The 14,394-nt window shown below is 41.3% G+C and overlaps 1 long non-coding RNA gene across 5 annotated transcripts in view; it reads left to right on the top strand.

The window, feature by feature from the left end:
• The window catches only part of LOC106005908, a 42,179-nt gene extending 28,972 nt beyond the window's left edge, over positions 1-13,207 (top strand). For 2 of the 5 annotated variants that reach the window (XR_001179622.2, XR_006609577.1), the window contains exons 3-5: positions 6,653-8,676; positions 11,011-11,109; positions 13,032-13,207. This is a non-coding gene — a long non-coding RNA (uncharacterized LOC106005908). Of the gene's footprint in view, positions 1-2,961; positions 8,677-11,010; positions 11,110-13,031 lie in introns of those variants that run through there. The other 3 variants (XR_006609576.1, XR_006609579.1, XR_001179621.2) reach the window with 3 other exon arrangements.
• The last annotated feature ends 1,187 nt before the right edge of the window (positions 13,208-14,394 follow it).

Here is a 14,394-nt window from a genome sequence, read left to right as displayed (position 1 = left end):
TGATTTTTGATGTATGATGGAATTTTTTGTGAGATGAGTACATCTTGGACACTAGCGACTAAAGTCTTTTGACTGAAGAACGAAAAGGGATCATTATTATGGTACCTCTGTATAAACAACTGTAGGGCCGGAGTCCAGAATACAATATAATTATTAGGTTGAAGTAGCATGCTAAGGATTTCCTAATGAATATGTGTGTACACATATATGTATGTGTATGATTGTATGTTTTGATTGAGTAATATATTAGTTACCTACCACTGAGTAACAAATTATCCCAAACTTAGCAACTTAAGACAACAAACACTTATTATATCACAGTTTCAGTGGGCCAGGAATCCAGGAGTGCTTAGCTAGGGGGTTCTAGCTCAGGCTCTATCATCAAGATATAGTCAAGCCAGGGATGTAGTCATCTAAATGCTCAACTGAAGGAGAATTCACTTCATGTGGTTGTTAGCAGGTGTCTCTTCCTGTTGGCTGGGATTTCAGCTCTTTGTCCTGTGGACATCTGCAAAGTTTGCCTGCATATCCTCAGGATGGGGGCGCTGCTTTTCTCCAAGCAGTGGTTCAAGATAGAAGACAGACCCTGAGGGCTTTTTACCGTTACTTCTGCCATATTCTATTGGTTTACAGATTACGTCCTGCATAGCATAGGAGAGGACTAGAAAAAGATGGGGGGCCTTTGAGGCCTATCTTGGAGGCTGCTATCACAGGTGAGTTTCTACAATAGAAATGGGAACTTTGGTAATTTAACCGAACACAGAAACAGATGTTTCTCTATTTCATTAGCTTTAAATAGCAATTTTCTATCCAGCAACATGGCCGTAATAATGTTCTTATCACAAGTGGGTAAGTGTAGGTAGAAGAATAAGTTTCTGTTATTTTGGGGAGGAAATCACATGCCTCACTCTTAGAAGATAATTCTAATAAGATAATAAGAAGATAATAAGTAATTCCTCACTCTTAGAAGATAAATGTTTATGAATTACAGAAACAATTGTATAATTGCTTTCATGGCATCTATGGGCAGAACATGGTAGCAGTTTTTACTGATTCTCATTTAAAAACAAGAAAAATTAGAAGAGAGAGACTTGCTTGAAACTCTCATGTAAGTGGGAGGGAGGAAACTCATATGAAACTATGTGTCACTTTAGGTGTAAAACCTCACAACAACCTTATCAGGACAGAACACTGTGATTACTTCCATTTTGTAGATGAGTAAGTTGAGTCTGAGTAACCTGCCCAAGGTTACAAAATTAGTAAGTAAGCAGAGCTGAGAATTAGCTCTGGCCTTCAGGCTCCAAAGCCCATTAACTTCCCAGTGCTCCTCCTGTCTTCCCAGTTAAAGCCATGTGACCCCATCCTTCCACCCACAGATAAAAGCCCTGAGTGGGTAAGCAGCAACTTCTCAAGTAATAGCTTAGTTTTTGTGATTTGATATTTGGTCTTTATTATATGATGAGGTGTACATGTTTGAAGCATGGCATGGAAGTTCATGTTTGATGCCAAATAAAGGTTACCAGCTCCCTGGTATCTCATTAAAACCAGGGGCTTCTGAGTTTTTATGACTATGTTTTGGTGTTCATATAATTGCACTTGAACTTTTTGGCCACTGATTTTTGTATTTTGGGGTGTTGTTCCTGTTGTTGTTGTTTTTTGGAGTGAAAGAAGTGGCTAGTTGAGTTGAAATTGAACAATGTGATGCCAGTGTCTCTTCCATATGGCCATTCCAAATGCCTCCTGAAGACTCCTGGGATGCCTGTCCTTCCCCTGAAGCACCTTCAGCCCTTATCTAGCATAATGCACTGGATTAAAAACTATGATATTCAAACAGTTGTTTGAGCTGTGAAGTGGGGAAAAAATTGGATGACTTTCATTATATTAGCATCCATCACACAGAAACATACATTATAGGGTCAATGTCAGGGATGATTTGGGATCCCTTCGTACTTTCAGAGGATTTGGGGATCCCCTCATACTTTCTGTTTTTTTTTTTTTTTTTTATTTTTCTTCTTCTTCTTTTTTTTTTTCTCCTCCTGCTCTGGGATTATTCAGTTAGTTAATGGAGTTGTAATCTTGTGAACCTTTTGTTTGTTTGTTTGATATTGTGTGAGATGTTACAGAAGTCATTTAGTCTGATAAAACATCTGTTGTATAATTCCTAGTGAACTTTTCTTAATATCTATACGTGACATAATATTAGTTTTTTTGTATTCTTTTAGATCTTTAAAACAATTTACCCTACTATCCTATTCATTACACGTATTGTCATTCTCCTAGAGAATGGAAATGGTGAGGGACTGGAGAAAAGGAGAGAAAGAACATACTGGAGGTGTCATCCAATTGGGCTGAAATGATGTTACCTCTGTGTTTTTAGAGTTATGAACAGATAAGCATGTTAATAAGGCAAAAGAAGATTGAACAACAAGAATAAGACTTAGTATTTAAATAAAATAGATTCTGGACACTAGTCCTTTATCTGATATGTCGTTTGCAAATATCTTCTCCCATTCTGTCAGTTGTCTTTTGATTTTGTTAACTGTTTCCTTTGCTGTGCAAAAGCTTTTGATCTTGATGAAATCCCAATAGTTCATTTTTTCCCTTGCTTCCCTTGCCTTTTGCGTTGTTCCTAGGAAGATGTTGCTGCAGCAGAGGTCGAAGAGGTTGCTGCCTGTGTTCTCCTCAAGGATTTTGATGGATTCCTTTCGCACATTGAGGTCCTTCATCCATTTGGAGTCTATTTTTGTGTGTGGTGTAAGGAAATGGTCCAATTTCATTTTTCTGCATGTGGCTGTCCAATTTTCCCAGCACCATTTATTGAAGAGGCTGTCTTTTTTCCATTGGACATTCTTTCCTGCTTTGTCGAAGATTAGTTGACCATAGAGTTGAGGGTCTATTTCTGGGCTCTCTATTCTGTTCCATTGATCTATGTGTCTGTTTTTGTGCCAGTACCATGCTGTCTTGATGATGACAGCTTTGTAATAGAGCTTGAAGTCCGGAATTGTGATGCCAAAACTTAAAACAAATTTAATGTGACATGTACTGTCATACCTAATAGTTATTATGCTTAGGATAGTTATCCACGAGAGACAATCAATTCTCACATGAGACTACAATTAATATGTACATATTAGAGTGCAAAATTAAGTTCTTTTCTTCCCTTTACTGTCTTATGTCAACAGAAGAAAGAATAATTTTTCCCTGATGCCCTCTATCCTATATTATATAACCACAGTTTCTCTCTCACAGACACACTAACTACAGAGTCATTAAAGCCCAAAAACCAGGTTCTGACTTTGTTCCCTGTTGGTGGTGGCTAGCTCTGCTTCCCACTCCCCCTTTCTTATGTTCTCCTGTCCTTGATTTAGGTCTTGGCTTCTCTTAGTCCATCTGGTTGTATGGGCTTTGGAGGAGAGGAGACTGTTTATGGTAAGAACCAAAAATGAAAAATTAAGGGGGTGCGGGTTTAAAAAATGCCATAATTTTTTTTTTTTTAAACTGGAGCTGACCAGTTCTGTCTTTTTTTTTTTTTTTTTGTATTAAAGACTCACATAATTTATACCTGCTTATTCCACTTGGTTTAAAACAATAATCATGGTTAGCTGCCTATTCTGATAGGCAGCCCATGGGAGATTCTTTGGAAAGTGGCCTAAATTATTCCTGCTTTTGCTCACCCTCTCTCTGAAACCGTCCCAGATTTCTTCAGGTCCAGCCCATTCTTTGGCCTCCACTGTTTGAAGATTAATAGAGACCTTACCATTTTGTAGTTATACACCTACAAGTCCCTTGCAAATAGAATCAAGCCTTATTCACTTCCCTAAAACACCAGCAGTTGGTACTTGCTTGGAAGAAGGAGGCCCAGCTCACCAGGAGAGCAGAAAGGAGACGGTCTGACTTCATTTTGGGTCTTTAGCATTGACCTCTAAATTCAGGGGTAAAAGAATTTAGCTAGGCTAAGAGGCATGGGAAGAGTGTGCATTTTCCTCAGTCTAGTTGATCTTTACTAGTGTTGACTCCCCACTCCTCTGGGAAAAAAGTGACATATATGAAGTGCTGAGGTAAAAATTCATGAGTTTACACTTACTTAAAATTCAGTGGGCAGGAAATGTGTGTGTGTGTGTGTGTGTGTGTGTGTGTGTGTGTCCAAGGCAGTAATTTACAGCAAATGTCTATCAAACTCATAACAACTTCAGCCTCAGGGTATTGTTGAGGCAAATAGCTTCATAAGATTTTTAAAAGGATTAGCAATGCATATGAATAGGACCGGGTACTATAATTATTCCTGAAACAGTTTCTCAGTGGGCAATTAGAGGATTAACCATACAATTTGATTAAATGTTCAGACTTTTTACATACTGTACGTACCAGGCCTAGGAATAGATCCATTTGTCTTAATATAACAGTCATCCTTAAAAGAATCACTCAGCTAAGAGATTTGCCACCAATAATTAAACTGAAAGCACTACCGCTCAGAATAACAACACCAAAATGTAATGATCTTATGTCTCCAACATCACAGAGAATTCCAGCCTTCCTTAGAATTTCACAATCATATGTTATTAGTCCTGTGTGGATGGGTGCTCTAGATCAAAGACCATGCATATATACACAAGTTTTATATATGATCTAGGTAATTCTTATGTAAGAAAAAATGGCATGACTAAAGGTTAATTGTAGAACTACAAGGAATAATATGAATATCATTAAGTCAGTGAGCAATGAATAGATGTTCTCCTCTTATGAATAAGCTTCCTGCTTCTTAATAAGTGAATCATTCACATTAGGGTAATAGCTTTCTTCTATTTGGATTCAGATTTTCCCAATGAAATTCCACCTTCCAGCTCAACACTGCTATTTCCTTTGCATGAAACATTTGCTTTGAAAATAATGAGATTTTTTACAAAGACTATTATACATATATATATTTCTAAGGACTTTATTTAAAACAATTGCTACTTTTTAAAAGTTACTTATGTTTTAGGTTAAAGTTGTAAAAGGTATAGTTATTTATATTGGTTGTTTTCATATATGGCCTCTTTCTCATTTGGAAGACATACCATGCTGGGAATTGGTGGTGTGGTACAAAATGGACGTGGTCATTTCCAGTGTTGTTTAGAGTACTGTTTTTTGTTTGTTTGTTTGTTTTTTGTGGATCAGATTTATTTGTAAATTACCAATTGCATATGGCATGTTGGGTAGGAAGATAGACCAGAAGACCTCAAGGGACAGGTTTGAATTTCGTCTGCTCCTGCAGAAGTATCCTCGGAGGTGAAGAAGACGTTCTCACAAATCTCTGCCCTAACTGGCCTCCACTAGTGTTTCAACTCCTCTTGGTAGAGTAACAGAACCCATCAATTGCATTAAAAGTGCAAACTCTTCAGGGAGAAGCCTCCCACTCAGAGCCTGTAAGTTGACATCTTTGTGGTTTTGCAGCTCTGTGAAGAGACACACTTCAGCTCTTCCTAATAAGTTCACTTGAAGATGAAGGGAAGATTTGAATCTGGGTCTTTTCTTTTGGTTGCCTATCAGAAGACAGTCAAGAGCAAGGTAGAAAAATCTTCACTAAGTTTTATCATGATTTTAGAACACACTCAGAACACAGTACCTCACAGTCTATAATCTCCTGAGAGCTGCTATTTGTTGGATCAGGTTTGGGTTATTTTGTAGCAAATTAGAGAACTAAAAATTCTAGTACTTATAGAGATTATAGAAAAAGTCAATGATCCAGATTCTCCCTATTGCCCGAGTCACTTCCCCACTGTTGGAATCTCAGAAAATCACTCCACTCATGGGAGAGCATGGTTGGCTAATAGTGGACTATAGAGTGAGTAAGAGCATAAAGTCTCTTATCAGCAACATTAATATGCCCCTTCTGTGTATATTAGAGGAAGAGGGGCCAAAACGAAGAATAAACTCTCTCTTCTTTCAGGGTTTACTGTTTAGCTGGCAAAATAAGACCTAAACATAGAGGTAAATTTCAGGAAAGTACATGGAAAGTACATGGTCAGGGTCCAAGAAGAAGGAGCAGAAGGTACAGATACAACTGTTCAGAGGAAAGTCTTCCCAAGAAGGTGGCAATGGGTTAGGCTTCAGGTCCAAGCAGAGAGAGAGGACAGCGCTCTGGATAGGGAAACAGTACAATTGCAGGGGTGGGGAACTGAGAAGATGGGTTTGGCTGAAATCAAAGATTTACGGAGAGAGAAGTGTAAATATGTCTAAGGGCCATGTCATGCAAGGCAAAAGAAAAATGTGTGTCATTGCTTTGAGAGTGACTTATAGTGGGGATGCTGACAAGGGGGCCTAACAGGAGACTACAGGACCAATATTCCAGTATGCTGCAGGCTGGGCTAGGGAGGAGGCCACTGGATGGAGAGGGAGGGACAGAGACGGAGGACATGGATGAAGGAAGGACTAATGGGACATGGAAAAGGAGGAATCAAAAGTAGCCTTAAGGTTCTTGGCCTGGAGACTTGAAAAAACAAAGAAAAATGGGAAAACAGATGGGGAGAGATGTTTGGGTGAAAAGATGGTGATTCTGAGTAAATAAACAATGAGGCATGACAGGCAGCATCCAGTTAGAGAAGCTCAGTGAAGTACAACTGATTTCCCTCATAAATATCCATTGTCCTGTCTCTTCTCCCCATCTGCTCAGGATTTGGTTTCCCTCTGGATTCACCACCTGGCTTGACCCAGCTGCACAAGTGATCTAAGATATGCACTAGAGAAGTCACCAGTGTGAGTAAACCCACCAGTGGAGCTCACAATCTATACCAACAAGTGCAGAGTCCTCATTGCGTCTGACAAGACCCTACCCGGGCCAGTCTTTTAGGGCTCCTCTCTACTCCTCCCTGCATCCAATATGGGACTGCAGCAACATCAAACTGCTCTTGGTTTTCCGTGTACATTGACTGGACTGCTTCAGCTGCCTCCCTTACACTGGAGCCCTACTCCCTTCCTACTATTTGTTTGAGGCTTCATTCACCCCAGGCCTCCTCTCAATAAGCTGGGTTTCCCTCATCCCTCCAGGCTGGCTCATGCTTCCCTTTTCTGTTTGCTCCTGGCAGCCTGTGGATCTTTATCCGTCACCAGTCACACTGTCCTTAATGTTTACATATCCTGACACCCTGTTCAGACTGGGAACTCATAAGGAATGAGGCTCATTCCTCCTTATACCCCCAATCCCAGGGGCATATCCCTGCCAGAATAGGGGCCCATTACATGATCAGTGAATAGGGAGCTGCAGGACCAAAGCAGGAGTGAGAGAACATGTAGATGGGGCAGCTGTTGGACGATGTGTGCACCCTGTTTCTCAAGGAGAAAAGGAGATGGTGAGGAATAAATTTGGGGGCAGAATATCAGAGTATGGAGTAAGATATGAAGCCACTGAAGGTAAAAGCCAAGTGAGATGGAAGAGGGAGTTCAAAGAAGGAGGTACAGTCTGCAATGGGTTTTGCTGGAGAAGCCAAGCAGTGCAGGGAAGCAAAGCCAGGTAAGAGTCAGTGTTCTGTGCCCTCAAAGAGCTTACAGTATATTAAGGTGGATTATATAGGAACATAATCAGCCCCTCAGAAGAAGGCAGAATAAAACTGAACACTATTGGGTAGCTTTACCCAAACTGTTATGTTATTTGATGTTAATAGATGTTCTATTTAAAAAAGATTTCTTGGGGGTACCTGGGTTGCTCAGCTGGTTAAGCAACTGCCTATGGCTCAGATCATAATCCTGGAGTCCTAGAATTGAGTCCATCATTGGGCACCCTGTTCAGCGGAGAGTCTGCTTCTCCTACTGACCTCCCCCCGTCTCATGCTCTCTCTCTCTTTCAGATAAATAAAGAAAATCTTTTAAGAAAATAGGTCTTTCATCAAAAATAGTTTGACAATGCTGGGTTTGTTCCTGCAGACTTTTCAGAACTTTTGTGTGCTAATGTGCTAATGTGCACAAGAAGATAGACCTTACAGGGATGTTGAAGCCTTTCTGTGAATGGGTCCTTTAAAGGAAGTGAGTTGAGAAACACTTGGAGATGACTCAAGGATATCTGTCCTTCTTCAAATATTGTTTGGGAAATGCTAGAGAGGAAGGAATTCTAAAGGGGTGACACACTTTGGTTTGGAGGTTAAAAGCCTTCCTTCCTTTCACATGCTTGGCTGTTTAGTGAATGGCACTGATGTCTTGCACTAGGTTTTGACCTCTCAGTGCCTGATCCAGTTCTGGACATGGCAGGAGAATATGTGTAAACTCAGAACCACTGGGGAAACCCAGAGGCTGATATGTCACTGAAGCCTGGGGTGGCTTCCTCTAGAGCCCAGCTCTGTGTGCCCAGCAGGCACATGTCAGCTTGGACCAGGACTCTTGTTTTGATAAATGTAAGTGGGTTGTCAGCCACATCCTTTGCTTGCATGCATTCCCATTTCTCTGCTAACTGGTAGGCTCAGGGCCATGTTGTGTTAGATTGTCCTGTCCTTTTGCCACAGCTAAGCAGACCAAGTGTGGACACCTCATTTAAACTGAGTCACTGTGTTTAGCCTTGGGACTTTGAAGAAGCAGCCTGGGGTCTTCATCAGACAGTGTTGGCAAGGTTGCCAAAAGAAGAGCAGAGCTAAGCCCAGATGGCACAGCATCAAGGACCTGGGGGAGCTGCTGTTGTAGGTACATGGAAACGAGGAGTCCAGTCCCAAGGTAAGAGAATGATCTGCCAGAGAGAGAGTGAAAGAGGGGACAGAGAAAGGCAGACGGGGGGTGGGTGGTGAGAAAGAGCTGGAGAGAGAGAGAGAAAGAAGGAGGGAGGAGGAGGAAGAGAGATTGAGAGAGAGAAAGAGAGTGAGATTGAGAGAGAGAGAGGTATGGTGGGAGACAGAGGGAAAGAGTGAAGGAAGGAAGGAGGGACAGAGGAAGAGGGAGAGAGACACACACACATAGAAACCGAGTTAATTTAAATTTTCAGTGCCTTGTCAGGTATTGTGAGGGTTCCTCATTCTCCAGGTAACAAGTAGAGAAATATTTCTTTACTCACTTGGAAAAGCAATTTCCTTGGCCTTTAGGATGGGTAATGGTTGTCAAGAACACATGGCTTTAGGAACTCATATTAAGGATAATAATGGCTTACATTCACTGAGTGCTTACTATGTGCCTGATGCTGTGCTAGCATTTTTAGAAGTTTTCATCAACCTCAGAGTGGGTATTATGAAAATTTCCATTTTTTTGTTTTGCTTTTTAATTTTTAATTTTCTCTAGGAGAAAAAAAAACCACATTCTTATTTGTAGTTTGCTTTTTCATTTTTGAAAATTCCCATTTTATAGTTAGAGGGACTGAGATTAAGAGAGGGTAAGTAACTAGGCCAATGTCACAGAGCTGGTACTGACCAGCTCTCAAAATCAAGGAGTTATCTCTCAAAGCTGTTCTGAATGAAGAAGAAGAATTTGGAGCTTCCAGAGGGTCCTGTAAAGATTGGAGGAGATGCTGATGGGAGACGGCTAGTGGAGAGGGAGCAAGGAGGCAGTGAGAGGCAGATCATGCTTGGGGATTTTCAGTGACTCCACAGAAATGTCTGCATGGTTTCTAAACATGTAAGTCCTGATCTGATCAATGGATTTCTTTGGGCATAGGGGAGAGCTCTCGATGTTGTGAGATTAGGATGTATGATAAGCCTCTTTTCAGGATATGAAGGAACTAGAGGCTGAGGTATCTGTGGGACATAACCTTCTCAGGAATCACAGAAACATTAAAGAATATTGGGAGTGCTTTTTATGGCCACAGTCATGGGGTGATTGAGGTAATTTTGACTCAAATTCCTGGTAGTAGGAAAATTTTCCCCTTCTCCTACCCTGATAATTTTTTGAAAGATTGTATTTATTAATTTGTCAGAGAGCGAGCGAGCGAGAGAGAACAAGCTAGCACAAGGGGGGACAGAGACAGAGGGAGAAGCAGACTCCCCGCTAAGCAAGGACCCCCATGTGAACGTGATCCCAGGACCCTGGGATTATGACCTGAGCCGAGGGCATATGCTTAACCAACCGAGCCATCCAGGCGTCCCTTTCCATTCTGATAATTTTAATGACTCTGTCTGTGTCAGATAGAGCCTTAAACCTGGGCCTGCAAAGCTGCCCTTCACCTTGCTCCTCACCCCCCACACAAATCTAACTTTCCTTAACACTTACTGGTTTCCCCCATGGGACACAGAATCATTCCTTGCTTGGTTCCTGAAACCCTCCTTCATACAGATTGGGATAATATTACTGTACCCATGACTCACCTAGCTTGAACTACATTTGGTTACCATTTGGGCACTGGTTATCTCCCTAGTTCCTTTATGTATTTTTGTACATGATTCCAGTTTTGGATACTCCTTCCTTTCCGGTCTCAACCTCAGCTTTATTGACTTTAGGCCCAGATAACCTTTTGCTGGGGGGAGGAGTTCTGTACACTGTAGGATATTCAGTGGCCTTCCTGCTCTCTACCCACTCAATGCCAGTAACACTTTCCTCCCCAGCTGTGACAAACAAAAATGGGTCTGCAAATGGAGTGAATGGGCTTGGGTTAATGGGTACAGCCTTGCCAGGTGTAGATTTTGGCAGTCTGACCTTCAAGGAGGTGAGAAGGTAGTAGGTCATGGAAAGGGAGGAATGAGCTCAGAGACAGTAAGCCCTGCCCCTTGTCCAAGGATGTGTGCTCTCCTCTAACACATGAAGAAACCTAAAGGGACTAGACTAGGAATTTTCTGATGGGCTTGGTAGAAAAAGAATGTTTAAATGTGGAAGAGGATGTTTATCCCCAAAGATGAAGGCAAAGAAGAGGCACAGATCAGGAGGAGTCAGGAAGGCCAAGTCCCTCAGGTAGTGAGACCTACAAAAGGGGCAGAGCTGAATCCAAAGTATCTTCAGCAGGTACTGGTTTGGAGGGAAGAGAAGAATGAGGAGGCCCAGGCGCCTGCTTAAGGCAGGTGGTGTGCTGACAGAGGGAAAGGAGAAAAACAGCTCTCGACTCTATTTTTTGTTCCTATATTTTCCATCAAGAAGAACTATCTTCATGCCCAAATGAGGAGAACCAAGGTGATTGAGAAATAACCCAGCCCAGACTTCAAGGCGGGAGATGAAGACTTTGAGTGACTTTGAGTGAGTTTGCAATGTTGATCTGGGTACCCTGATTGCATTTTTGGGTACTGGTGCATTCACAGAACCACTGTCAGTGGTCTCAGATGAGCCATTGTGAGGACTGTTCAAGCAGCAGGCAAATGTTCCTGCTGTCAGATTAGGCAGGCTCAGTCCTCATGATCCTACTACTCCCTCCCCTGGCATTTTGCCACATGCATATAACTTACCTGAAGTTTTCCAACTTCTGAGGGTGTCAAGTGCTTCTCATTCTTGAGCCCTTCCATATGCTGCACCTCTGCCTGGGGTCCAGTCCCAGCATTGTCCTAGACATGTATCACTTTTATAATCATAAAAAATATTTTAATTAAAACATTTTAGATCCATTGTTCAGACAAGACCTTAGATATTATTTTCTATGTGCAGAAACAACTCCCCAGTGTATTGTAATCACTGCCTTTTATTTTATATTTGGTATCAACTTTTTGGTCCTGAGGAAGCTTAATGTATCCCTTCCAGAATTTAAAGTATTCTGTAGAGTTTCATAAGGTCACAAAGCAACATCAGTCTATCCTCGATTTCTTTCTCATTCACATCTTCAATCGTCTTTCCTAGAAAGGTTAATTGATGTTATGCCCTCTGCTGAAAAGAGTGCCCAAATCCAGACAGACTTTGGAGCTGTTCTGGCCTTCCATAGACGGACTGTGTCCAGAGAGCTTTCTCAGCCTCCTACTGCTCCATACTCCTGAGCAGCACTTTTCCAAGACAGAAGACCAGTGCCTCATATGTGAACAATATTAACTCTCTTAGTGTAGATACTGTGAATGCAGTCTAAAATGGCCCTCAGTTTTCTTTCTTTTTTTTTGCGGGGGATGGTTTATAATAATCATATATTCAAATAAATCACATATCCAAATAAATACATACTCAACCTCAGCTTTATTGCCTTTGGGGCCAGATAATTCTTTCCTGGGGGATGTGCCCTGTACACTGTAGGATGTTTAGCAGCACCCCTGCTCTGTACCCATGGGAACAGGTAGAGTAGTAACAACTTTGTCCCCAGCCTTGACAAGGAAAAATGTCTCTGGACACTGCCAGATATTGCCTTAGTTAGGTCATCCCTGAGAGATAAATTGCTTCCTGTTGGGAACTTGGGACAAATACCACAACTAAGAGTTTTTAGGGGCTAAGGTGGGGAGATGGCAATGTATAGACAGGATGCTAGGTATTGTAACATTTTATATGATGAATCACTAGAAACACCACCCATCTTTTAAATTTTTATTTATTTATTTTTTAAAATAAGCTCTATGCCCAACTTGGGGCTTGAACTCATGATCCCGAGAGCAAAAGTTGCATGCTCTACTGTCTGAGTCTGCCAGCTGCCCAGTTCATTCTTATTGATTCCAAAAATTGTGTGAGACAAAAAAATAAAAGGTGCCTCCCGCTGTCTATGTTTTCAGGTAGTTCCTAAATTAAAACATAGCAGCGACTCTCTTGAGGTCAAATTTATTTTAAGTTAGCACTTTCAAAATAATCTTAATGTCTCTAAGAGGTTGCACACATTTGAACAGCATAAGCAGCTGCATGGTGGGGGGTCTTTTGTGTTATTACTTCTCCGTTTGGAGGGTGCCATCCAACCATAAAAACCTTTTCAATGAAAATGTAGATTACCATATTGACTTGTTTAAGCTTCTAGCAAGGATCTCTCACTTGAGTGTGAGTTTGGGGTGTGTAGGTTTAAGTAAAGCAGTTTATATAAAATGGCTGTGCTGGTTTGATAATCCAGATTTACCAAGACATTAAGTATGGGGTGGCTCACTTCAACAAATCAGGAGCTATTGACAGGAGGTGGGAAGATACCATCTTATATTGTTGTCCTGTTGTGGAATGAACCTGGGATTTTACCTTGATAGAAATTCTAACTCTGCCTTTCTCTCTTTCAGATTGTTTCAAGGAAGATTTTGACACTGGATTCCTAAATTCCTGTTATGTTTCCCACTTGAGATGCCATTTCTGCAAGCTGTCTTGTCTATCTAGCCACTTTGGAATCTTTGAATGGGAGCCACCCTAAAGATTACAATAAAAAATGAAATCAATAAAGAACACAGGTTTTTCCAACTACACTGCTTATTCATGCAGTGACAGGCTCATCAGGGAGAGAGAAACACTGGGCTTTTGCACAAACTGGGAAGAACTATTGTCCAGGTCAGCTCCTCTTGCCCTTATATATATATATATGCCCTTAATATATTACCCCAATATTCAGAAAATACTGAATATTGTCTTTATCTTGGGGTGAGGGGGAGGCTAAGACAAGAAGCTGGCCTGAGAGCTTTAAGTATCAAAGAGATTCAGACAATATTATAGCTAGTATTGTGCTAGAAAGTCATTTCTATGCTGGGAGCCAAATTACAGTACTCAAGGACATCTCTTTGCCAAATTAGTGGTAAGTAGGTTCTGAACGATCTCCTGAGTTGAGTCTTAGGATCCAATGTTATTGAAAGGAATGCCATTGTCAAGGCTGCTGGTGTCCAGGCGCCCCTTATCAATGAATCCAAGTTCAATAGATTCTTTCTTGCCTTGTGTACATGGTTGAGTCAGGTGCTAGACACTCATTTTTCCCCAGTACTTTGTGGAACCCTAAAGTGGCCCTGGCTTTGGTGTTAAGTACAGACACTGCTGGGTCTGCAGCCCCCTGGCACTGGGTGTGATGCAAGATAAAATGCCAAACGTCCCACCTTAGCTTGGCTTCATGAATGCTTCATTTCTAATCCTAGACTATCTCCCTCGCTTACTTCTGACAAGAATGAGGCAGTGAACATACATGAATTCTGAACCTGGAAGTCACTGGGGTTGATTTTTCTCCTCCACATGTGTTGTATCAGACCAAACTAGCCTTCTTTTCTTAGCAGTAAAAAAAAAGGGGGGGATTAATTTAGATCTTTTGTTTCTAGTGCTCTATCACTTTAAGTTTATTAGAGCTACTGGTTACATGTGTCTGTAAGAGCAGATCACTTAGCTGAGGTCAGGATGAAGCGATTTCCTTCCCTGTATGTGTGGGGACGTTTAGTTTGGGGAAAATATTCCTGAGTAGTTGCCCATCTTTAACACATTGAGAATATCTTTATCTGCAGCAAAAGTTGCCAAATCCATCCTGCTACCTGTTTTTATAAATGAAATTTTATTGGAACAGAGTCTTGCTCATACATTTACACACAACCTGTGGCTACAGTTACACAACAATGGCAGAGCTAAATTGTTGGGACACAGATCACTTGGCCCACAAAACCTTTTTATTTACTATGT

Source organism: Mustela putorius, unplaced genomic scaffold (assembly GCF_011764305.1).
Source record: "Mustela putorius furo isolate JIRA1106 unplaced genomic scaffold, ASM1176430v1.1 tig00000117_pilon_pilon_pilon, whole genome shotgun sequence".
NCBI classification, from domain to species: Eukaryota; Metazoa; Chordata; class Mammalia; order Carnivora; family Mustelidae; genus Mustela; species Mustela putorius.
The sequence above is the reverse complement of the archived record's forward strand: the minus strand, read 5'-3'. Positions and strand labels throughout refer to the sequence as shown.